Source organism: Mauremys reevesii, linkage group 1 (assembly GCF_016161935.1).
Source record: "Mauremys reevesii isolate NIE-2019 linkage group 1, ASM1616193v1, whole genome shotgun sequence".
NCBI lineage: Eukaryota > Metazoa > Chordata > Testudines > Geoemydidae > Mauremys > Mauremys reevesii.
Genome location: NC_052623.1, coordinates 112,548,687 through 112,574,515, shown reverse-complemented (window position 1 = coordinate 112,574,515; position 25,829 = coordinate 112,548,687). Strand labels below are relative to the sequence as shown.

Sequence of the window (25,829 nt, the reverse complement as noted above, 5' to 3'; positions counted from 1 at the left end):
TTATGAAAGGAGACTCAAAGAGCTCGGCTTGTTTAGCCTAACCAAAAGAAGGCTGAGGGGAGATATGATTGCTCTCCATATATATAACTGAGGGATAAATACCAGGGAGGGAGAGGAATTATTTAAGCTCAGTACCAATGTGGACACAAGAACAAATGGATATAAACTGGCTATTAGGAAGTTTAGACTTGAAATTAGATGAAGGTTTCTAACCATCAGAGGAGTGAAGTTCTGGAACAGCCTTCCAAGGGGAGCAGAGGGGGCAAAAGACATATATGGCTTCAAGATTAAGCTTGCTATGTTTATGGAGGGAATGGTATGATGGGATAGCCTAATTTTGGCAATTAATTGATCTTTGACTATTAGCGGAAAATATACTCAATGGCCTGTGATGGGTTGTTAGATGGGGTGGGATCTGAGTTATTACATAGAATTCTTTCCTGGGTGTCTGGCTGGTGAGTCTTGCCCACATGCTCAGGGTTTAACTGATAGCCATATTTGGGGTCAGGAAGGAATTTTCCTCCAGGGCAGATTGGCAGAGGCCCTGGGGGGTTTTCGCCTTCCTCTGCAGCATGGGGCATGGGTCACTTGCTGGAGGATTCTCTGCACCTTGAAGTCTTTAAACCATGATTTGAGGACCTCAATGGCTCAGATATAAGTTAAGGATTTGTTGCGGGAGTGGGTGGGTGAGTTTCTGTGGCCTGCATTGTGCAGGAGGTCAGACTAGACGATCATAATGGTCCCTTCTGACCTTAAAGTCTATGACTCTATGAAAGACACTGGGGGAGAGTCTGTTCTAGATTTGATTTTGACAAAGGGGTTGTAAATTTGAAAGGCAGCTTGGGTGAAAGTGATAATGAAATGATAGAGTTCATGATTCTAAGGAATGGTAGGAGGGAAAATAGCAGAATAAAGATAATGGATTTCAAGAAGGCAGACTTTAGCAAATTCAGGGAATCAGTAGGTAAGATCTCTTGGGAAGCAAGGCTAAGGGGAAAAACAGTTCAAGAGAGTTGGCAGTTTTTCAAAGAGACATTATTAAGGGCACAAGAGCAAACTATCCCATTGTGTAGGAAAGAGACCACCCTGGCTTAACCAAGAGATCTTCGATGATCTGAAACTCAAAAAGAGAATCCTACAAAAAGTGGAAACTACATCAAATTACAAAGGATGAATATAAATAAATAACACAAGTATGTAGGGACAAAATTAGAAAGGCCAAGGCACAAAATGAGATTAAACTAGCTAGAGACATAAAGGGTGACAAGAAATCATTCTACAAATACATTAGAAGCAAGGGAAAGACCAAAGGACAGGGTAAACCCATCACTCAGACGGGGAAGGGGGGAACAGTAACAGAAAATGTGGAAAAGGCAGAAGTGCTAAATAACTTTTTTGGTTCCGTTTTTACCAAAAAACTTTAGTAGCAATTGGACATCTAACATAATGAATGCCAGTGAAAATGAGGTAGGCTCAGAGGCTAAAATAGGGAAAGAAATTAAAAATTACTTAGACAAGTTAGATGTCTTCAAGTCACCAGGGCCTGATGAAATACATCCTAGAATACTCAAGGACCTGACCGAGGAGATATCTGAGCCATTAGCGATCATCTTCGAAAAGTCATGGAAGACGGGAGAGATTCCAGAGGACTGGGAAAAGGCAAATATAGTGCCAATCTATAAAAAAGAGGAATAATGAGAACCCGGGGAATTACAGACCAGTCATCATAACTTCAGTACCCAGAAAGATAATGGAGCAAATAATTAAGCAATCAATTTGCAGACACCTAGAAGATAATAAGGTGATAAATAACAGTCAGCATGGATTTGTCAAGAACAAATCATGTCAAACCAACCTAATATGTTTCTTTGACAGGGAAAAAAGCCTTGTGGATAGGGGGAAGCAGTAGATATGGTATACCTTGACTTTAATAAGGTTTTTGATACTGTCTCACATGACCTTCTCATAAGCAAACCAGGAAAGTACAACCTAGATGGAGCTATTATAAAGTGGGTGCATAACTGGTTTGAAAACCATTCCCAGAGAGTAATTATCCACAGTCAAATTGGAAGGACATATCAACTGGGGTCCTGCAGGGTTCAGTTCTGGGTCCAGTTCTGTTCAATATATTCATCAATGATTTAGATAATGGCATAGTGAATACATGTATAAAGTTTGTGGACAATACCAAGCTGGGAGGGGTTGCAAGTGTTTTGGAGAATAGGATTAAAATTCAAAATGATCTGGACAAACTGGAGAAATGGTCTGAAGTAAATAGGATTAACTTCAATAAGAACAAACACAAATTACTCCACTTAGGAAGGAACAATCAGTTGCACACATACGAAATGGGAAATGACTGCCTAGGAAGGAGTACTGCAGGTAGGGATCTGGGTGTCATAGTGGATCACAAGCTAAGTCTGAGACAACAGGGTAACATGGATGCAAAAAAAACCAAACACAATTCTGGGAGGTATTATCTGGACTGCTGTAAGCAAGATACAAGAAATAATTCTTCTGCTCTACTCTGCGCTGATTAGGCCTCAGTTGGAGTATTGTGTCCAGTTCTGGGTGCACATTTCAGGAAAGATGTGGACAAATTGGAGAAAGTCCTGAGAAGAACAACCAAAATTATTAACTGTCTAGAACGCATGACCTATGAGGAAAATTTGGGTTTGTTTAGTCTGGAGAAGAGAAGACTCGGGGGACTTGATAACAATTTTCAAATATATAAAAGGCTATTATAAGAAAGAGGGGCGGGAAATTGTTCTCTTTAACCTCTGAGGATAGGACAAGAAGCAATGGGCTTAAATTGCATCATAGGCAGTTTAGGTTGGACATTAGAAATAACTTCCTAACTGTCAGAATGGTTAAGCACTGGAATAAATTGCGTAGGGAGGTTGTGCAATCTCCGTCATTGGAGATTTTTAAAAGCAGGCTAGACAGACACCTGTCAGGGATGTTAGATAATACTTAGGGCTAGTCTACACTGGCAGCGCTTTAACATGGCTTGTGTAGTCGGGGCAGAGCACTGGGAGAGAGCTCTCCCAGCGCTTTAAAAAACCCACCTCCATGAGAGGCATAGCTACTAGCGCTGGTGCACTGTCTACACTGGCACTTTACAGCACTGAAACTTGCTGTGCTCAAGGTGGTGTTTTTTCACATCTCTGAGCGAGAAAGTTGCAGCACTGTAAAGTGCCAGTGTAGACAAGCCTTTAGTCTGGCACTGAGTGCAGGGGACAGGACTAGAAGACCTCTTGAGGTCCCTTCCAGTCCCACAATTCTATGATTCTATGAGTAATGCTGTTCTCTTTTGGGCTTAAAGTGTGAAGAACATTGTTGTATGTCAGTGAATAGTAGCAATGAATTGCAGAGTGCCACAACTGTACATATTTCTTTCTTTGTTTACTCTTCTCCTGGCTTTGTAGCCAGTTAACTGTGTTTGTGAATCAAGAGCAAAGGCCCTAATCTTTCTATTGTGTGAAAAGCCTTAAATCTTAAAAACTATGGACAGTTTGAAGGACCCTACAAATTAGTTCCCTCCAATGCACATAAAAGTCTGTGGATATTGTTTGCCCTGGCTTGTCATTTTTAAATCTTGGGAAGTAGGAGCATTGTTGTATTCTTGTAAATCTCATACAGATTTGGCAAAGCAGACCTATTTTAAAAGGAAAATGTGATTTGAGAAATACATGACAATAGTAGAGTGTGATTTTCCATAAACATAGAGGACTAGATTGTAACAATACAATGTACTTTGGATAAGGTGCAGTGGATAAGGTGAGCTGATCTAGGAGTAGGCCAGAGAGCAATTTGTGACTCTGAGGCTTGCATTTTGGTCATTGGTTCTTTCCTTACTCTGGGGAAGAAGTGATCTGCACCAGCTCTTTTCAGGCACATTATTTCCTCCTTTACACTAGCTGAGTTGTCCTGGCTGGGGCAATGGGAGATGCAAGGAGTCAAGGGTTGGCCCTTCTATGCAGAATGGAGAACAGCAGCCCACGGAGGCTGCTCTGCACTCTCTCTGTTGCCCATCTAGGCAATTAGCACTTGCAGGTCAGCAAGGGCCAGTCATGATCTTGCAGCAGCTGAACAAATTATGTGTTCTTATTTTTGATAGGTAAACCAACATGATTTATTGTCTCATTACTTAGGCCAGAATCTTCCCTCCTTAGTCATGCAGAATAGTACTTTCCTCCATTACTAGTCCCACTGATTTCATTTGGACAATTTGTGGAGCAAAGTACCACTTTCACTGTCAGAAGACAAGATACTGGGCTAGATGGACCACTGGTCTGACCCAGGAGTAAAGACCTCAAGATTTGGGCCAGTTAAAGGTAAGATATGTAGATTGTTTATAACAAATTTCAAAAAGGATAAGGAGCATATTTTTCAGAGGAAATGGCTAAGGACAGAGATATGAAAGCCCAGCTTTTTGCAGACTACTGAGAAAGTGCTGGGGTAGGAGTTGGGGTGGTTATATTCATGGGCAGTCCTTTTCTACTTGCATTATTTTGTGTGATTTAACTTATAGGATAGGTGCTCAGAGCATAGGATGGGCACCCGTATCTATATTTTATACATTCAAATCCTATTCTCTAAGCTTGAAGCAGGGCACAGAAGGCCCGTACAGATTCTCCTCCAGCCTCAGCTATGGGGTAAAGCCACTGGATAAATCAATATAACTCACTAATTTATACACAATTAACTTTATTTGGAAAGTTGGAGGTTAAATTTAAATTTTAAGATGCAGCCCTAGCACTGAAAATGTGAATAGAGGTGAACATTTAAAAAAAAAGTACAAAATTGATTTAACTACCAAACTCCCAACAACAAATGGTAAAGGCAGAAAGCAAAGTCAAAGATCAAGGGTTTGAAAACGTAGGGGTTATCTGGTGGCTGTGCAGAGCACTACAGCTGATCTCCAATTTGTAATTTAAGAAAATGCATCATCCCCATCCCGCAATGATTCAACCTCAGATTTTGCATCCACAATCAATTATAGGCATAAAAATGGAGGATGTTCTAAAAAATGTGGCCCAATAAATTCTTCATCCACAGATGACTTTTAATTTGCATAAGAGGAGCCTTTTAAAAGGCCACAGAATCTGGCAATGCTCATTTGAAATAATATAATTCCACTGCACATTAGCTGTTTGGCTGAATCGACATTTACCTGTACAATGTCAGCTCAGAGATTCTATCTCTTGTAAAGCGTGACAGGTCACTGGATAGACATAACCACTTGTATCAATGATTACAAACAGTCCTATGGTGACCACAGGAGATTTAGTGAAGGTTGCCATGTCATTACTTTAAAAATTCTAACGCAGACAGGCATACAGTAGTCACCTGCTGAACACAACCTTTCTCGTACCTTCAGGTTTCATGAACTCAAATGTACTGAAGTGGAGTCTGTAGGAATGGAGATTTGGGCTTTTGTATTATTGCATTCTCCATGTAGACAAGCTGATGAAAGAAATCAACCAGAAACGGTTACAATGGAATCCTCTTGTTCTGCAGTACATTTTTACCTTGCTTTAGGTCTGTGTCACAGGAGACTTAAGCTTCCAGAGCCACACAGCATGAAGGTATTAAAACTCATCATAATCTGATTGTTCTTATTTATTATTATTTGTTAAATGCTGACAATAGGAATGATTTCCTAAAGCTCTTAGCACTGGCCAGATCTACTCCAATTTAAGTCAATGATAAACTCCCATTGATTTCAAAGGCAGCAGAATTAGGCCAATATGGAGTGCTTTTGAAAATCTGGTACAATGTGCTCAGTTCTATACAAGACAATATATGAAGACTGTTAGCAGTTTGGGGCAGGGACTATCTAAAAGACAGACACAGAAAGACAGGATGCACTGTGAAGACCCACAGCAGGGAATAAGGCATTTAAAATTAAATATATGCGCCTTTTTATTCATATGCCCCCTCTGACTATGGAAATGTATAATTCAGTTTTGATTCAGAATAAACTAATAATGGATGGAGGGAAAGAGTTCATGGGTCAGATCCTCAGCTGGTTTAAATCAGCATAGCAGTTTATACCAGCTGAGGGTATGGTCTCATGAGACTATTAAATGACTCTTAATTATTACATGAAAATAGCTGCTTCCATGGAGTTTTCTCCCTCCTCTGACCCCAAGAAAACTTTCATATAATGGTTAACTCCAGTCTCTTGATTTCAAAGTAGATTTTAAACTCCAACATGACACCAGGACCAATTTTACTTTACTTTATTTATTTTGAGGGATAGCAAGAAGGCAAAACAAACAATTCCTTCAGATTTGGAAAGATAAATGAGGAGCATATCTTTTCCAAATGTATAAAGACAAATTAATGAATGTTAAGCAATCATACTTTTAATCTAGCAATATACACTGGATGGAGAAATAGTCATGAAAGGTACATAAAGTCAGTCCCTCCCTGCAATGAATAAGATAAAACATGCAATATATTTAGAACGCATAATGAAGTAAGACGCCAATGAAAGAGACCATAAGAGTTTAAAGAGATGCCAGAAGTAATTACCTGACAGAAGACATTGGCATGAATAATGTTGCCACTCCAAACTCATACTGATAAAATCTGTATACTACAGTATATGATCAGTATATTACACACTGGCCTGTTTCCCATCAGTATATTACACACACACGAACATAATGGCCTCTTTCCCGTCTTATACTAGTTTTACGTTGTGTACACCTCCATTTATTTGAGTGCAGTTACTTCTGATTTCTACTGGTGTCACAGAAGAAAACAACCCAAACTATATATCTTAAATTGTCAACGGTTTAAATAAAGGTAACTGGCAATAATTCAAAAATAATGGCTAATGAGTCTTTGAGCAAGTAACAAAAAGAGTTGTAAGTGAGAAACGATCAACAAAAGCTTACTGTATAGTGCAACACTGAAATTTACTCCACAAGGTCATTAAATGTGCTGCAGATGCAGACCTATATAAATTGATAAAGACTGGCTGTGACAGCAAAGGGAAAAGGAACATGTGAGGAGTACCAATGTGTTCTGAAAGGATGCAGCTACTACAACACCATTTAACTCTGTATTAGGTTCTGATTTGACCTAGGAAAAGGGGTGTACACTAGGGTAATGAAATTTGTGGATGCTACATAGCAGGAAGGGGCAATCAATAGAAAGCAGAAGGGCAAAAAAGAACAACTCAACTAGAATGGACCCAGAGGAAGGTAAGTGCCTTATGAAATTAAGCGTAGAGAAACATAAAATAATGAGATTAGGGACACAAAATAAGAAAAGGGCTTCTGCCCTAAATAATCATATGGTACAAAATACTGAGCAAAGTAAGGCTCTGGAGATAATGACAGATAAAGATCAAAAAGCTTCAGTACAATGGTTAATAAAAATGGTAGCATTGATTCAGAGCGGGAACAAAAATATGGCAGATGAAGTTATTCTGACCCCACATAAGGGACTTATGAATGAGGCCACACATGAAATAGTGTGAAGGGCTCTGAAGACTGTATAAAACATAGCAGAGGAAGAGAGAATACAGGGCAAAAGAAAAAGGTAGACAGCAAACTTAATTATTCATAAAGGTCAGAGAACACAACTAAATTGTCTGCTGTCTTTGCAAAGGAAACGAATGAGAGGGGACCTCATTGAAGAATTCAAGTTTTAGAAAGACATAGAGGGTACAGGTGCTACAGAATTAGTATCTGAGCTAGTAAATGCTGGTGGGATCTAAGGATCTAAACAAAGACAGGGAAGTATCTTTAGAAAGAGTAATTAATGCATGGGAATGCATTGAAGAATTCTGCAATAGGAACAACTAGAATAGCTATTTTATTTCCTCTTGATAATTATTTCCTAGGACACTAAAGGCCCATTTTTCAAACTTGGATGACTATGTCAGCACTTTAGGGCCAACATTTTTAAGTTTGAGCACCTAGATCCAGATTTAAGGGAAAAATTTCAAAGCACGTAAAGGATTTAGGAGCACAAGTCCCAGTGAAAGGCCGTGCTTTTTGAAAATGTCCCCCTTAAGCACCAGCGGGTATATCTACACTGCAATTAGACACCCGGGGCTGGCTCATGCCAGCTGACTCAGGCTCTCGGGGCTCAGGCTAAGGGGCTGTTTAATTGCTGTGTAGAGATGTTTGGGCTCAGGCTGAAGCCTGGGCTTTAGGACCCTGTGTGGTGGGAGGGTCTCACAGCTCAGGATGCAGATGAAACGTCTACACTGCAATTAAACAGCCCTTTAGCCCATGTCCTGTGAGCTCAAGTCAGTTGGCACGGGCCAGCTGTGGGTTTTTAGTTGCAATGTAGAATTGCACTCCCCTCAGTGTAAAAATGAAGCCCTAAGGCCCAGCTCTTCAAAGGCATTTAAGCATCTAACTCCCACTGAAATCAATGGGAGTTAGGCACCTAAACAACTTTGAAGAGCTGTGCCTCGGAGCTGAATGTATGTCTGTAGGTATAAGTCTGTGCAAGAGTGTGCGTGTGTATGTGTGTGCATGCAGACCTGTGTGTGTGTGTGTGTGTTTCCAGCTCGAAGATATGTTTCTCACCTTTGATCTAGCTCTTGTCCTATCTCTTCCATTTCTGTGCCTTTGGCTTTGAAAGCCGATGGATTATCACACTGCTGTTTCTACATCACTTTTTATCATCCTTCAAGATCACAGCTTGAACAATTTGGAACAGCTGCTCATTTTTCACAGACCAGGAAGGACCATATGTTTGATATCAACTCTTTTAGCATGTTTTTAATACAACAGCTGGCAAATGCATTTTTGTTATTACTAAACCACTATTAAGGTTTTACACTGCCTGCACTTGAGCTCTGTACCTATTCTACTCACATTGCAAGTCCAGAGCAATAATACCTGACAGCTAGAAATTATGCATACTGGAAATCATACTAAACTAACTAGACCCATTAGTTTTTGGTGATTTAATTGACGTAGTGTTTCCTGTTGATACTGTATCATTGTATTGGCTTCTAATATTCCAAGCCTTGTTTGATATTCTGGGATTTGTCATATATTTTCAAATGATACTGTATGTCACTAATCAGATATATAACAGGGGCTGGATTGTTGGCATACATTATCCAATTCAATCGGATTAATGGACACAGCAAGTATTCATTCTTCTAAATGCACAAGACTGATAATAGGAGGATGGGTTACATTTTCCAAGATCGCTACCTGATTTAGGAGCCTAAATTGCCTTTTCAAAAGTGACCTAGGCACTAAGGGTGGGATTCACAAATGGGTTAAAAACCATAACTGCCACAGGAATCAATGAGCATTAGACACCTAAATACTATTGTGAATCCTCCTCCAAGGACCCTCCATCCCACTGACTTTCAGTGAGACTTAGAGTTGGAGTTACAAAAGGACTTAGGCTCCTAACTGCCACCTTAGGTGTCAAATCGGAAACAGCCCCACTGGGATTCACAAAAATGTCACTCAACTGCCACCAAACCCTGTAGGTGTCTAAAATCATTTGGTGCCTAATTTTTGCAGTAAAATTTCACTAGGCACCTATATTTCTGCCTCTGAGCACATGCACTGCAGCCCCACACCTGGCATCTGGATGCCTAATCCCCAGAGCGGTATGAACCGGGGTAAGATACACATTCCTCCACCTAACTTTCCTGGCGGGGGGGAGGGGGGAAGGGGCTGATCTGGTAAGTGAGCACAGAGTTCCCCTACTGGACTGGGCCCCTATCAAGAAGTTTACACAAAACAGCAGGGGGTGGGCAGGTGGATGACTTCCCTTAGAACTTTTATCCACTGTGAATAAATAATTTAAAAAAGTAATTGAAACAGAGAGACTAGATGTGGGTCTCCCTCCTCCCAGGTCAGTGCTCTAACCAGCAGGCAACAGACATTCTTGTGCTCATTTATGCTCCCCTCCCATGATTCTTTCATTATTTGCCCACAATGCATCAGGAGAGACTGAAGGAGCAACAGATCCTTTCAAACCTTGGGGGGGGGGAGCTTGAACCAACTATCTCCCACTAAGTCAAAGGTTCATGTTCATTTTCACACACATACTCACTCTCTCTTTTCCAGGAGATTTTTCCCCCCAACATGACATAATGTCAGTTTCTTAAAATATCCTGTTAAACTCTCTGGATTGCTTTCAATAATCACCGGGAAATTGATGCCGATTCCGGGAGACTCCTGGCCAATCCTGGAAGGTTGGCAACCCTCTCTCTCCCTCCCTGTAGGCCGGGCCAGCTCTAGGCACCAGCTAAAGAAGCAGGTGCTTGGGGTGGCCAATACCAAGGGGCGGCACATGAAGTGAAGGACCTGCAGCTGAATTGCAGCCGAAGAGTGGAGCGGCGCAATCGCGCTGCTGTGGCTTTTTATTTATTTATTTATTTTGCCACTTGGGGCAGCAGAAAACCTGGAGCCAGCCCTGCCTGTAGGTGCCCAATGCCAAGAGAGGTTATCCAGCTGAGAATCCCAAGTGGAGGGAGGCGTCTCCCTGCAGCCCAGACTTAGGCGCCTATCTGCAAGGATGGGGCTTAGCACACACCCCGCAGCTTGGCATCTGCCATTGGCTAGCTTAGGCAAGGAGCCATGTAGCATGCTGGTTTTTGTGAATCCCATTCTGAGGCACTTCTCTCTCCATGTGCATTGTATAGGGAGCCGAGGTGTCGAACTCAGGCTTTGTGAATCCCAGTGATTTTCTAGGTGCCTAAAACTTAGGCATGGTGACACTCAGCAGTACCACACCTACTCTTCTTTGTGACTCTAGCCCTTAGCCTCATAGGGGTGGCCATTACAAAGGGGAAGATTGGTGGTGCACTGCCTATCTCACCCATGGGGCTTGATCCAGTGAGTGTTCACAAAAAATGCCTAACTCCGCACAGAATGGCGGGATAGGAGCAGCATCAGCCTCCTTTATAACCGTTAGTCCAGTGGTTACAGCACTCACCTATAATATGCAAGACCCTGGTTCACACCCCCCGTCTATCTAATGAGGTGCATGCCCTGGGCTATGGGGTATTATGATATGGGTTTCTCTCAGTCTCTCCTATTGAGGCAGTTCCACTTTGGATAAAGAATGAAATATGCATTGGTCCAGAGAGTGAGGGAGAATGACTAGTGGTTAGGGCACTCCCCTGAGAGATGAGAAACTCAAGTTTACATCACGTCCCATTGTCAAGCAGAGGGAGAAGTCTCACATCCTGACACATAACCACTGGGCTCAAGGTTATAAGGGAACTCTTTCAGCCTCTGTGCTCCCCCACCAATCCCCAAGAGGCAGGGTCCCACCTCAACTCCATGGAGACACTGGCAAACCTCCCATGGACTGTGGTGAGAGCCTGAAGAAGGAAAATGAGTCAAAGGATTTTAAAACATTTTCCCTTTCAGTGACACAACAGCCACATTTTCTTTTCCTTGGGGGTTTATTCCCTCTTCTCTTCAATGCAAATTTTGGAGTGTTTCTGTTTCAGCTGAGGGCTGAGAAGCTGAGGTGGCATCCTGGCAACCAATGTGAAATTTCAGCGTGTAGGTGCCAATTAGAGCATCTAGTCAGAGAAGAGATACATGCATATTGAAAAAATAAGAGTACAGAGATTATTCAAAACCCTCCACTCTGATTGGCCATTAGCTGTTATTAACCAGTCAGAATGCAGGAATTTACTGTAATGTTATTAAGAAATAACCATCTAGTGATTATGCATATCAGACACTTATGATCAGAGTTTAAAGAATTGAATTAGTGAGAAAAAACACCATATGGTTTTCCTCAGTAACTACAACATCCCTATGCTCTCATTGGATGAGACAATTCCATTTCAGGATCATTATGTCTCAGTATTAAGGTTGCCATTCAGATTAGGTCACAATTTATTCACATAGGTCAAAGAAGAGACAGCCCTAAATTTTCAAGCCTGGGTGCCTGAAGTTACAGTTCTAAACCAATTTTTAGGCACCCAAATGAGAGTAGTCTGGTTTTCAGAGATACGGAACACCACAAATCCCATATTATGGATTGTTCTTTTTTAGCAAAAGACTTCTAGACAGGTACAAATTCCCTGTTCCCATGATTATTTGATATTCTTATTACAATAGTGTCCAGAAGACCCAAGAGATCCAGGCCTCATCATGTTAGCATGCTAGCTTGAGCAGAACCATCACATGTCTGTCTACTCCATGTGATAAGAATCAGACTTAGTTACTGTTATTTTTGACAGATAGTACACTCCTGCTGTACTTTTTCTTTGAATCATTGCTCTTTATCGTTAACATGAACTTATTGGAAAGAGTTTATATCAGGAGCTGCTCTTTCTAAGGAACGTTATTCTGGGATACATTGTGCATTTATTTTATATGAGGAATATAAGCATGAATACATCTCCATTTCTGATGGAGCCATGTACACTGTCTCTTGTAGCATCAGCAGTTAAGTTTCAGCATAAAACAGTTATCCTTAATTTAGTTCTACTGACTATCATTTGCTAGTCTAACACAAGCTGTTGATTGACATGTGGATATAGAAAAAAATGTATTTGGAGATGGAACAACTATAGCAGAATACCCATGACAGAAGAAACATTATTCTTAACAAAACAGCACTTACAGAACAATGTCAAAGAAGAGAGAGGCAGAAAACTAAACAGTATTCTAAAACTGCACCAATGTTGAAAAAGAGATCAAACTTTGTATGAACTATGAAACTTTTAAGTGAAGTAAAGCTTCAGTGTTCAGCAATATCATCTTCAAAGAGATGTGCCAAATAGTTTGGGATGCGTTCAAATATTTCCTCCAACAGAGACAGGTACAATTGGGTTTTGAGGAGCCTGGGAGTGTAGGAGGATATCTCTAGAGTGAAGGTAGATTGCTGGTGAGGGTGGGACTTGGCAGAGAACATTCTTCAGGCAAGAGCTAGCAGATAAAATGAGTTTTATAGAATAGACCATTGAAATAATGTTATTGTAGGAGGGACACACCATTAAGATGAATATTTGTTGTTTAATTTGTTTGAGGATTTTTTTAAAAAACACTTTCATTATGAGTTGGGATACAATCAGAGGCAGTTACAAAGCTGAAATCAAAAAGGTTCTTTCTGGGTTCTAATTACTGAACTTCAGACTTGACTGCACCGTGTTTTGGTTCAGAATCTGCCTGACCTTTATGCTGGGAAGGGGAACGCATAAGAAATCTTTGCCCTGGTCCTGGTACAGTCCATATAAAGACCAGGCAGAGCTGTAGTCCCCACTCTCTGGAGTGTGCAGGGGCTGTTGCAACCCTAGGACCCTGGAGTAGTAGGAGGGAGGAATTAGAGCCATGGCTTTGCTCCTTCCCAAGAATCAATGAAAGCTCGGTCCTTAGTGCCAAACCTCAACATTGTCATTCAGGCAAATCCCATTTGACTTCAGTGTGGGTGGTGAGGGTCATGAGTAAGTACTGAGTAAGGACTTCTTTAACATAGTTTAGTTTCTATCAAGCTGCCAAATGCATGCGTGAAATGGATTGCCAATGTCACAGTCTTTCTTTCATCTACTTCTATAAGGTCCTCATTGCCATAGCACAGAGCATATAAGTGTTCTAGGGCTTCTTTCAGCTTTGCAGAACATGGTATATGTTAACAGCATTCATTTAAGACAGGGAGTATGCACTAATATGGGTCAAAGCAAAATGACAGATGACATACCTTCTCTCTGGTCTCTGATCACTCCTCAATTGTTTCATGCAACAATAATGGTGAAGCATATATACACCTCTACCTCGATATAACGCTGTCCTCAGGAGCCAAAAAATCTTACTGCGTTATAGGTGAAACCGCGTTATATCAAACTTGCTTTGATCCACCAGAGTGCACAGCCGCCCCTCCCCCCCCCCCGGAGCACTGCTTTACCGCGTTATATCCAAATTCGTGTTATATCGGGTCATGTTATATCGGGGTAGAGGTGTATGAAGCAATAGCTTGTGCAACCAAGGCAGCCATCTCTAGATAAGGCATCAAGGACTTGCATGGTTCCAGGCACCAGACAGGTTGTGTTACCTAATTATTTTGTTGCAGTCATGTCAATACTTATTCAGCTTCGATTAACAATTAACATATTTATTAGCAAAATCAAGCACCTGAATACAACACAATTTTTTGGTTTGCTTTTTTCCCCCACTAAGAATAAGAATGGAAATTTGGTCAATAATTACCACTGAGAAGCTCCTGCATTATAGATTGGTAATGCAGTTTCTTTCAGCCATGAAGTAATTTAACAGATAACCGATAGATTAAACAGTTCTGTTATAGGCTGAACATTAAAATGGGATTTAACTTAATTTTTACATCAATATCATCTACACCAAATTTGTTTCCAATATCTAACACTGTAAGATTAGCTATGACAAGTAACAGAGAAACATAAGGATTAAACTTAAATACTGAATTGGTCTTTTAGTATTAGCTGACGTATGACAGTATGAAAAATGTGTTTGGCACATTGTTTTGTTATAAGAAAGCATTTATGCCCATAAGTGTTGATATATGAAGAAAGAGCTATGGAGAAAGGATTGAATCATGAGACAATATGCTGGCAAAATACAAGCCCTTCACATATCAGGTCAGTCACCATGCTAGCAAAGAACAGCCAAAGGAAATCCTCCTGACTGAGTCCTACAGACTGGAAGAACAGAACTGGGTCAATACCACCAAGAAATCTTCTGATCAAATCCATATGGCGGTTCACAAAAATCCAACAATTACCAAGGGGGTCTGTATTTTTAAGAAGCTTAACTACATGGTCCCATTAAAATAACTGATGATATTAAAGCTGTAATTCTGATTTTGTGGCAGGATTTGAAAGCCCTACTTGGTTAAAATCCAACATACGGATCTGATGGGTGATTGTCATAGATTGGACCTGTAGGGGACCCCCGTAGTGTGAGGGTGGGAGTCTACTTCATCACAGATGTCCCTCTCTGGCTGAAGGCACCATTGCAGAGCCAGTTTGGAGTGCAGTCTCCGGATTGTAAGTCTCAGAGAGGGCTCTCCCCCACTTTAAGGCATGACCACAGTCTAAAAATGAAAAGAAGGCAACAAAACTAATCCTGCAGCCCCGAAACCAGCCTGGGTTAACTCGCTGTGCTTCACGAGGCAAAAGTTAAATAGACTCTGTGAAGGAGGCTGGGTTTCAAATTCACGGAGTATCTGAGAAGCCGTAGCTCAGAGCCCTGGGCTCTAATGAAAAGCAAAGCAATGTATCAATGGTCCTTTATATTTCTAGAGGGTACAGGTGGCAGAGGGTCTTCAGCAGTTTTCTGGATATGCAGCCCTTGCTCTGCCTCTTTCTTAGTGCCACCCTCCACTGGGCTTGAACTACCCTTTTAAGGAGCCTCCCCTCTCCAGGTGCAACAGATCTCACAGGTGCACCGGGTTGGGGCCACTTGTGCCCAGAGGAGCTCTTTATCCGCTTTCTGACTGTGATGGCAACCTTTCCCGCCACATACCTCGCCCCTCAGGAACTCAGGATCCCCTTCATCCAATGCCAATTCCCCCATTTCCTGTGAAAAGAAGTCCACATTGCTGTGTTTTCTCTGGCATGATGTTGTACCCTAAAACTATAAGGTGGGAGAGATAAGTACCCTCACGTAATATGGAGCTTCATCTCTTTAATTGTGCTTAGCCACCAGAGGGGGGCATGGAGCATGATGAGGGAAAGGGGTTACTTGTAAATAATACCTAAAGGATCCTATGGCCCATTTGACTGCTAGCACTTCCTTTTCAATCATGGAAGAGGCCTTCTTAGGTACAGAACTGGGTGTGCCTCACCATTCACTACCTGTAACAGTACAGCACCCAGGCCTACATCAGAGGCATCCATCTGTAAAATGAACTCCTTTGAGAAATCTGCATTGAAGAGGAATTGCTCCTGGCACATCTGATTTTTCAAGATGTTAAAGACCTTCTCACAGTTGCTTCAGTGGATCTTTTTTGGACCACTTTTTATTAGGTCCATCAAAGGGGCCGTGTTAGAGACAAATCTAAGGATAAGCCACCTGTCATAGCCAGCTAGCCCACAGAAGCATCAGACCTGGTTCTTTGCTTGAGGAATGGGACATGCCAACAATGCCAGCCCTTTAACTAGCAGCCTATGTTGGCTTTCTCCCATGTTATAACCCAGGTAAGTAACTTCTTAATTTGCCAATTTGCATTTGGCTGAGTTGGCCATAAGACCCGATTCTGCCAAAGATGGTTTGTACTTGTCACCAGCAGCCATCCCAGTTGGCATTGTACATAACAGTGTCAACCAAATATGCAGCAGCAGACTGCTGATGAGGCATAAGTGCCTTGTCCATCAAATGTTGCGGCTGCTCCATGTAAGCCAAAGGGTATTGTCCAGAAGTGGAAGAACTTAAAGGGTGTCAAAAAGGCTGTTTTTTCCTATGGCTCAGGAGACAAGGGCATCTGCATAAAACCTTTTGTAAAATCTAAGGTAATGAGGTACTTTGCAAAACCATCAGGTTCTGGAACAAGGACGATGAGACTTTGCCAGTCACTTTGGGACTCCTGAACTACCCCTAGATACAGCACAGCCTGCAACTCCTCCTGGATGATCTTTTACATCTTTCAAGGTCAGGGCTGAGGGTTCTCTCTCATCCACTGTCCTGGGACCAATGTGATGGTGTTTCAGCCAGGTTCAGGTGGGGGCAGAGGAGAATATATTGGGGAAAGCTGCAATGATGTGTAAAATCTGATCTCTTTGTTCAGGTAGGAGTTCTGTGCCCATTTGTATTTGCTCTTGGTGAATAGGCACTTGGGGCTTTGGGTGTGGCAGGTAAAGAGTTACTAAAATCCCCTCTCTAGTTTTCCAAGGCTTAAGCAACTTCACATGGGAGATCCTAGTTTCTTTCCACCTGGTCCACAAAGCGAACTTGATGAACCACTTCAAAAAGTCCTTGCCACCTGGCCAGCGATTTGGATTCTGTCCTGGGAAGCAATAATATTCTGTCTCTGGGTTGGAAGTTCCATGTGGCGGCCATCTCCAGTTTTCCTAGCTCATGGATAATCTCCAGAAAGTACTGCCAATTCTGACCAATAACAACACAATAGGCCAATGTTGAGGACAGAGCAACCAGGAGGGCATCTATGTGTTGCCCCATAGTTAACCATAGTCATCTCCTGGGGAAGGCCTTCACATCCTCATGAATGTAATGGAGGAAGACTATCTCCACAGAGGTCCCTTTGGCTCCAGCCAAGGAAGTCTGCACCCTAGTCTGACTACAACTGGAGTCCAACTGACCTTGCATTTTCATTCCATTGATCGATACAGGGCCCATTATTTTGGTGGGTATTTTCTTACATGCTCTGCTAGCTGCTGTCCACACTTGGCGTACTCGCACTCTGTCAAGGGACAATCTCTTTGGATGTGTCCTGGTTGCCCTCATAAGAAACAGTTCATCATATTGTGGTCTGAGCCCATACTCTCATTCGAAGATGACCCCGCCTGCTGTGGGGTTGGGCATCTAAGCTGGTAGCAGAGCCAGGGGCCAAAGTCCCTGGTTAGGTTTCATCCAGGCCCTTTATGGCCTGTTGCTGTGACTTGTCCACAATCGGGGTGGGGGTGGGGGAGCTGCCCTAACTGCCAGGAGGCTGAAGACCAGGGTACTAGTCCCTGCCAGAAGAGGGTGTCCTCCTCTGACCAGGCTTCATGTGAGGCCAGTCAGCATCTTAGCCCTGAGTTGTCCTCTTCCCTGCCCTCCTACCTCATTGCATGTCTGGGGTTTATCAGCAACCTTAAAGTTCTTCATCAGCTGGATTCCATCAGTTAAAAACTCAGACGGTGCCTCAGTACCCACTCCCATCCCCCAGTGGGGATTATTTGTACAAACTGCTCGATCGATATTAATGTGGTCCCTTGAGCTCCAGTCCACTCCTCTGGCTGTAACCACTGCCTGCAATGGTCCTTCATTTCTTGGGTTACCGCCCGTGGCTGGGCTCTGCAGGGATATGTTTCTATCCAGAAGCAGTGGCAATGGATCTCCTCACCGATACTGAGAAAGTCCAGGATGGCAATGCATAATTCCATGAAGCCACAGGGTCAAGCCCTCAGTAGGCTGCCTAGGCCAGGCCAGCCAGGTGTGGGGCCAGCACAAGGGCCCAGTGCTCTGGAGACCACTGGGAGAAGATTTCCACCTGCTCAGAAGTGTCAAGAGATTTTCAGGTCATTGACTGGCCCCATGTTAGTCACCTTCATGGATCCTGGTTAGAAGCAAAGGGCCTGGGCCTACAGTTCTGGCAGCTGGACATCTGGCAGGCTGTAGCCCCATCAATAACTAGTCTACTAGGTTCTGATGCAGTTTTTCAACCGAGTCACCATCTCATGCAGCAGCTGTGGTTGTTGGGTTGTCTGCAGTTTTTGCTATGTGACCCACTGCTGCAGCAATTGCTGCTGGAACTGCTGTTGTCTGCTGTTGTTGGTTCTCCATTGGCCACTTGCAGCACTACTCTGGATCCAGGCCATCTGGATTCTGTTTCTCTTGTGTGGGGGATTTCAATCTCCTTTTAATTTACCCTTGCATCAGGTTTGAAAATGAATGCCCGCATTCTCTCCCATTTGTCAGAGGCTATATCTCTAGGGCACCTCCATGGAGTCAGGGTGGGCGCCCCCATAGAGTCAGGGTGGGTCCCTCTCTTGTCAGAACCCCCCCCTCTCTGGCTGAAGGCATTACTGTAGTGCCAGTTTGTTGTGTGGGGTACAGTCTCCCAGCTGCAAGTCTGGGGTAGGGGGAGGGGAATTTCCCTCCATTTCAAAGCATGACCACAGTCCAAAAATAAAAAGAAGGCAAACAAAATAATCCTGCAGCCCAAAAACAGTCACTGTCCTTCACAAGGCAAAAGATAAATGGACTCTATGAAGAGCGTTTGGGTTCCTAACGCCCTGAATGTGTGAGAGGCCGAGGCTGAGTGCCCTGGGTTCTAATGAAAAGCAAAGCAAAGAAACAATGATCCCTTTACGTTTTCAGAGGATCCAGGTGGCAAAGGCTTTTCAGCAGCTTTCTGAGTAAGCAGCCCCTGCTCTGTGGGGCCAGAGAGCTCTGTGTTCTTGTTGTGCATCCTTCTTAATAACATCCTCCACTGGGCTTTTAAGGAACCGCCCCTCTCCAGGTGCAACAGACCTCACAGGAGCACTGGGTTTAGGCTAACTGTGTTCAGCCCTTCTTGATTGGAGTGGGAACCTGTCCCACCTCAGTGAAAAATCATAGTGTCACACGTGCACAGAGCTGACATGCTGAATACAGGTATAATGTCATGAAATGCCCATTGCAGAAGTCAAGACATATTTTAAACTGAACTCCCCATGTGATGCAGTTGATATAAAGCCAGCAGGGATCATCGTGATCATCCAGGCTGGCCACCCATATAACAGGGGCCAAAGGACTTCCCTGAATTAATTCCTCTTTGAACTAGAACATAACTTTTATAAAGCATCCAATCTTGATTTAAAAGTTTTCAGCAAAACACAATCCACCACAACTCTTGGTAAGGTGTTCCAATGGTTAATTACCCTCATTGTTAATTTTTTTTTTCTGAAATTGTCTAGCTTCTGCTTGGATTTTGGATTTTGTTATACTTTTCTCTGATAGATTAAAGACTTCTCTATTATCAAATTTCTGTTCTCTATGTAGTTACTTATAAGCTGTTATCAGATAACTACAATATTTTTGTACACATTCACTATTAGGGAACTTGTACATAAAAGGATTTACAGTAATTCCTGATTACAAGTTTGAAAAGGGCCTAAGAGAGACATAATATGGTCTAAATACCTGCTAACTGGCACTCTGAATTTCCAAGCACTTAAAGTGATGGGATGACTGCACCAAAATAGGGGAGCTGTATCCGTCAAACCTTGACATCATAAGCCTTTGTGAAGTCTGATGTGCAAGCAACACCACTTCAGCACTCCTGAAAGAGATTTAATACACTGTACACCAAAACAAAAGATATTGGAGATGCATTTGTTCTAAACATGAATATGACAATATTTATAATGGAATACATTCTTTTCACAGACACATTTAGTTCAAGCAGCACTGATGAACCCAACAATATTTGAGGTCAATGAAGAAATCGAAGAGATCAGCTCTTAACTGAAGGAATTCATGGAAAAAACTGCCAAAACAAGATGTGTTCCAGAGGTTGAAAGAATTCAGTGCCAAGTGTAAACGAACGACAACGATCAAACTATAGTTAGCTGACCTACTTTAGGAAAGACTGATAAATGAAAGCGTTTATCATAAGATGGCTGACTGATTATCTGTTTGAAATGGGTTGGCGCTCGGGGGTGCTGTATTCTCAGACACCAGTTCATACTCTTGTTGTCAGGAGTAAGGATGTGAAAGATTGAATCAGACTGGAGCTGTGACACCAGAGGCCCTTTGATAGTTCACTACCCTCTGTCACCAACTCTTGGCAGGCCTGAAATCTTCCTAACACACTGTTGTCATGATATTTACCCAAAAGGTGGCATGTAATATATCATTGGTAAACTAGTAACTTATTGATCATTCACATTCTTGCTTTATAGATATATGCTGGAAACATGACTAAAATGTGGTAAAACCAGGCATGTCAGGGGGAGTTGATAAACAGGTTTTCTCCAGACAAGAGTAAGAGGCCAACACACCTCAAACCAGGTATGGCTAAATTCAGTGGGCTATTCATTTGGTTCAAAGGTTGCAGAAAGTGATAATTTGCATTGTAAAAATCACCAGTGGGAGAGAAGACAGTGTGGAGTTTACACAAGGCAGTATGGCGTCCGCAGCCAGGTGGGAAAAAGAGCTTTGTCTGGGCTTACTTTTCAAAGACTAAATTTCAAAGGTTTACTAGACTACAAAAGGAAACGGGAGAGAACCCCATAGTTATCCACTACTGGTCAGATAGCAGAGGGCTTTTGTACAGCTGAGAAAAGTGGATCCTTCAGCCAGGGGGTTGAAGTCTCTGGGAACTGAATATAGGCGAGAAACCTGCTTAGGCAAAGATAGTAACTTGCTGAAGTTAAGTTTTAGCCTTAGAAGCATTTTTTTTTACTTTTTTGCTTGTAACCCTTTTTATCTTTATCCCTTATACTTGAACTCACTTAACACCTATCACTTTTTGTTTAATAAACTTGTGTAACCCTTTACTACTCCTGCCCCAATAACAAGGAGATTGGAGATCCAACACCAGCCACAAGTGATCATCTAGGCAAGCAGTCCAATCATGCTGAGAACCTAGGCAGGGTGGGTGTGTCCATGCAAATGATATGAGCTTCTGAAGTCTTTTTCCACCGCTCACCACTAGATGTCAGGGGAGAGCTCATCCAGACTCTGCTTACACTTGTTTTACTTTTTCCCAAACCAAGCGAGAGCTTTGCATGAATTGAAGTGATTATTAATGCCTGTCAAGCTAACAAGCTGCTGTTTCTGTCTCTTTAAAGGATCAGTGAACTTAATAACTTCTGTGAGTATTTCAGGAGAGAGCTGGACACTGCAGGGAGACAGTTTTGAGGAAATGTGGGGCTGTGAGTGTGTTGTGTCACTCTGAAAACACTAACTGGGCTGTGGAAGCCAAAGTGTGACCTACATGCATGTATGATAGCTGTTGGTGTCCGGGATGTGTGGCTGGTTGGCATAGTATTTAAGACACTCAGAGTTGCAGGGCAGGCAGTGACACAAAATCTTACTGGTCTGGGTTTAATCCCAAAGTGTCACCGGAACCTAATCATCCTCCCATCCTAATCAGAGGAGCTCGGTGAATATTGCAAGAATGTTTTCACAAATAGTCACTCACATTGTTAGATAGGCTTGCTTCAGCCCTGTTTGCACTTCTTAGGGATTAACGTCTTATGTTTTGTGAACATTGATGTTATTGAGATTTATTGGCATGAAAAGTGAATTTCAAAGTCAAGGAATTTCAGAAAGTGATTTTTTTAATTCAAATATGTGAGTATTTGAGTTGGAAATGCTTACACGCTTACCCAAATCAGGACCAGAAACTGTGCCATATCTGCCCAATCACAAATAACCAACATAGAACAAATAGCAAACACAGAAAATGTTCATAGAATTAAAAATAAAATCACCCAAAAGTCATCAAATACCTTGAACCATGAACAGATGACAGAAAATCATTGTCTGGCTCATGCATATGCCACAATCAGAGACGGTAAATTCACTGGGTGCATATTCATTGTGAATTCCTTGCTCTGCCTATTGGTGAGGAAGCTTGCAGACACTGCTGTTTTACCTGTGATCATCTTGCATCTTGAAGAAGGATACCCAGAACCACACCATTTAGATGAGTATGATATTTATTCATTTCAGTTTATAAAAACTGTGCCCATCAAGTGCTCGGCTATGATAAAGTCAAACAAAATGGCTTCTGTTAAGACAAATCAGGTCTCTCCAATCTATTAGAATTCTTTGAGAAAGTGATGCAGTGAATAGAAAAGAACTGAAAATGTGAGTTATTTGGATTTTCAATAAAATCCTTGATAAAATTCTTCACAAGATGCTACAGAAACTGAATAATCACAGAATGAAAGGTAAAGTTGTGCCATAGATTTTGTTAAGTGACAGAACACAAAGAGTAGGAATAAATAGTCAATTTTCAACATATAAAAAATTAATGGTGGGCTACCCTAGAGTTCGTTTGTATGACAAATGTTATTTAAAATGTATCAATGAGGCAATAATATTCGCAGATGACACACAATTATTTCAGTTAGTCAAATCCAATGTAAACTGTTAAGAACTTCAGAAGAACTTAACAAAGCTAGGTGACTTTCATCATGGCAGATGATGTTCATATGCACACTGCAAGGAATGCTTTAAAATAGCCATGCACATTATGAGGTTCCAAATGAACTTAAGAAAGATAAAAGATTCAGGCATCAGTGGGGCTGGCTCAGTTAAAACATCTGCTCAATCTGCAAGTGGTCAGAAAAGGAAAGTTACTAGCCTGTTTTAATAATGGGATCAATAATAATACTGAAAATATCACATTGCCACTATATTATTATATTACCATGTTGAATTTTGGTCACTTCATCTCAAAGTTATGTGGAAAAGGTCAACAGAAATGATTAATGGCATGAAAAACTTCTGATAGAATTAAAAAGATTGGGGCTGTTTAATTCTGACAGAAAACAAAATAGAGGCACATAAAATAATGGATGATAGAGTGAAGGTTAGTGAATATTTAGAGATGCACTTCTATTAACCCTTTCTCAGAATACAATAACTTGGTGATAACCAATGAAATAAAAAGGCAACAAATTTAAAACAGATAAAATGAAATATATACATAACTGTGCGAAAGAACTCATTGCCACAAGATGTTATGGAGACTAACTGAATAGTAAGATTCAAAAAAAGGATGAGACATTGAATTTACATAAATAATAAAGATTTCATTCACATGTAAACTAGCTAGGATAGAAATGTACATAATATGTCATGTAATGCATCAGGAGGTCAGAAAACCATTAACTGCCGGGGGGTGAGCAAGTGACTCTCTCCTTAGGTAAATTAACTAACCCGATCCTTGTATATTCTTTATGACCTCACCATTATGGAATCTGAGTGTGATTGTGTACCACATATTAGCCTAACATTGGCATGTATTGCATAATGGTCTAGTATTGGGTTCTCAGCTTCCTCTGAAGCATCTATTAATGGCCACGCTGTATTAGGATGTTAAACTAGATTGATCATTAGTCTGAACAGGTATAGCAACCTCTAGATCCCTAAAGCATAATTCCATTCAGTGTTTTAACTGGGAAAAGAGGGAGTGTGGATCTGCACAAAAGAAGGATGGCAGGCTTCAACTGTCTCTCAACCTTTTCCTCCTTGGTTCAGCCAGTGGCTTTGAGAGTGTGGGAATGGCATAGACACCAGTGTGCCCTCTATGCCAGCAATGATCAGATTAATTAGCTTAAGATCACACAGCACTTCAGTTGAGTACAACACTATATAAATGCTAAGTATTATTATTATTATTATCTCATCAGATTTCACAAAGTAATTAGGGTCAGGGTGAATTAGTACTTGGATGGCGGACTTCTCAGGAAAACCCATGCACTACAGGACAAATTGTTAATGCTTCTGTAGGTGGCACTCTTCCCTTCTAGTCAGTACTGAAAAATACATCAGCATGGAGCCTGGCAGCACTGTGGTGCTGGAGAGGTCCTCTAAGATGAGCCATAAATGAGCACTCCTATTTCGGCTTGGCAGAATTCTATTATTTTATAATTTTGATGGATTATATCCAGGTTTATTTTTAAGCATTTTTTGATATTTCTCTTTTTATAGTTGCACAGTTGTGCAGCATTATGGGTTTTAAGCATTTTTATTTGTATTGATTTAAATTGTCACAGTTGCAGGAAATTATGGGGAGAGTCAGACAATAATTATTTAATGACAATAGATGTTCAGATTAAACGAGTTAAAGCTTTATAGCTGTTAAGAAACAAACTCTCATCACATCAAAATATACAAAGTAAATATCCTTAAACCAAACTCCCAAGCAGTTCTCAAGCAGCACTTTTCTGACTTTGCCTATCTGCAAATTTTGATTATCAATTTTTTTTGTCCGTTTTGTATGTGGTGTAATTGCCATTTATCGCCATTACTGATAAAAATCTAATCCTTCTAAGCCTACTCATAATTTTATCCACAGAAGAGGATTTATCAACTGACTTATGCTTCCTCTGCTACTTCTGTGGTCAGAAAGCATGAAACATTTTAAGCCCAACAGTAGGTCTTATTGTTTTAGGTAACTTCTTTGATGACAATGTTTTTTTTAAATCCAAAAGAAGACAAAAAACAATTTAAAGTTGGGTCACATTTTGAGCTTAAACTAAGAAATAGTTAAAATGAGGGCTTGTCTTTACTACCCGCTAAATCAGCGCTGCTGCATTCAATGGAGCAGGCATCAGTTTAGCAGGTCTAGTGAAGACAGAATAAGTCAATGGCAGAGTGCTTTCCAGTCAACTTCAGTACTCCACCTCCTTGAGAGGCAGAAGCTATGTTGATGGGAGAGGGTCTCCTGTCAACATAGCATGATGTAGACACCACTGTAAGTTGATCTAAGCTACTTTGACTGAAATTATTTAATTGACATAACTTAACTAGCATAACTTAGCTTGACTTACCTCATTACTGTAGACCAGGCCTGATAGTGCTAATACTATGCTTATAACTAGAAAACATTTCCAAAGTCAATTTTCTTGTATATATTCCTTGGTAGTCTGTAAATAAAATATCATCAAATAAATAAATAGCAGTGTTCAGAGGATAGAGAGGCGTTGTGAATCAGAATATTCCTAAGGCTTTCTGGGTGAAAATGGAGTTTTAAGCATCTTCTGAAGGAGAGATCTGCTAAAAGCATTATCACTGGCAAATCACTTGTATGCAATAGTACCAAAATGTAGTAGGTATTGCTGCAATCATCTTAATACTTTAGTATTTAGTATAACACTTATATGATACCAAGTTTCCTCTATGCTATACTTTAAGATTTAGAAATAAGTCACACTATAGGAGTGGAATAAAACAAGCATTCATAGGAGAGATTTTTCTTACCCTTTAGCAGGTGGAATGTATCGGAATTTTTCATGGTAGCTTACATGAGGAGAACCTTAAATGACTATTTTCAAATAAGTTATTATAAAAACATGAATCCTGCTATCTGGGATGTGTACTCAAGTCAAGACCCATGTGAACTATGCGGGATATGATATACTAATGTGGAGAAGGATTACAGAGAATATAGGAGGAACTTGGCCCAGCTATCAAGCTGCCCACTTTCTCCCTTCCCCACTA

The 25,829-nt window shown here is 41.3% G+C and overlaps 1 long non-coding RNA gene across 1 annotated transcript in view; it reads right to left on the bottom strand.

Annotated features, from left to right (window-relative positions):
• Nucleotides 1–25,247, bottom strand: part of LOC120387179 — a 42,952-nt gene extending 17,705 nt beyond the window's left edge. Inside the window, exons 1-2 of the long non-coding RNA XR_005590054.1 lie at nucleotides 25,160–25,247; nucleotides 19,791–19,929 (exon numbers count right to left, since the gene is read on the bottom strand). This is a non-coding gene — a long non-coding RNA (uncharacterized LOC120387179). The remainder of the gene's footprint in view (nucleotides 1–19,790; nucleotides 19,930–25,159) is intronic.
• Nucleotides 25,248–25,829: the final 582 nt, after the last annotated feature.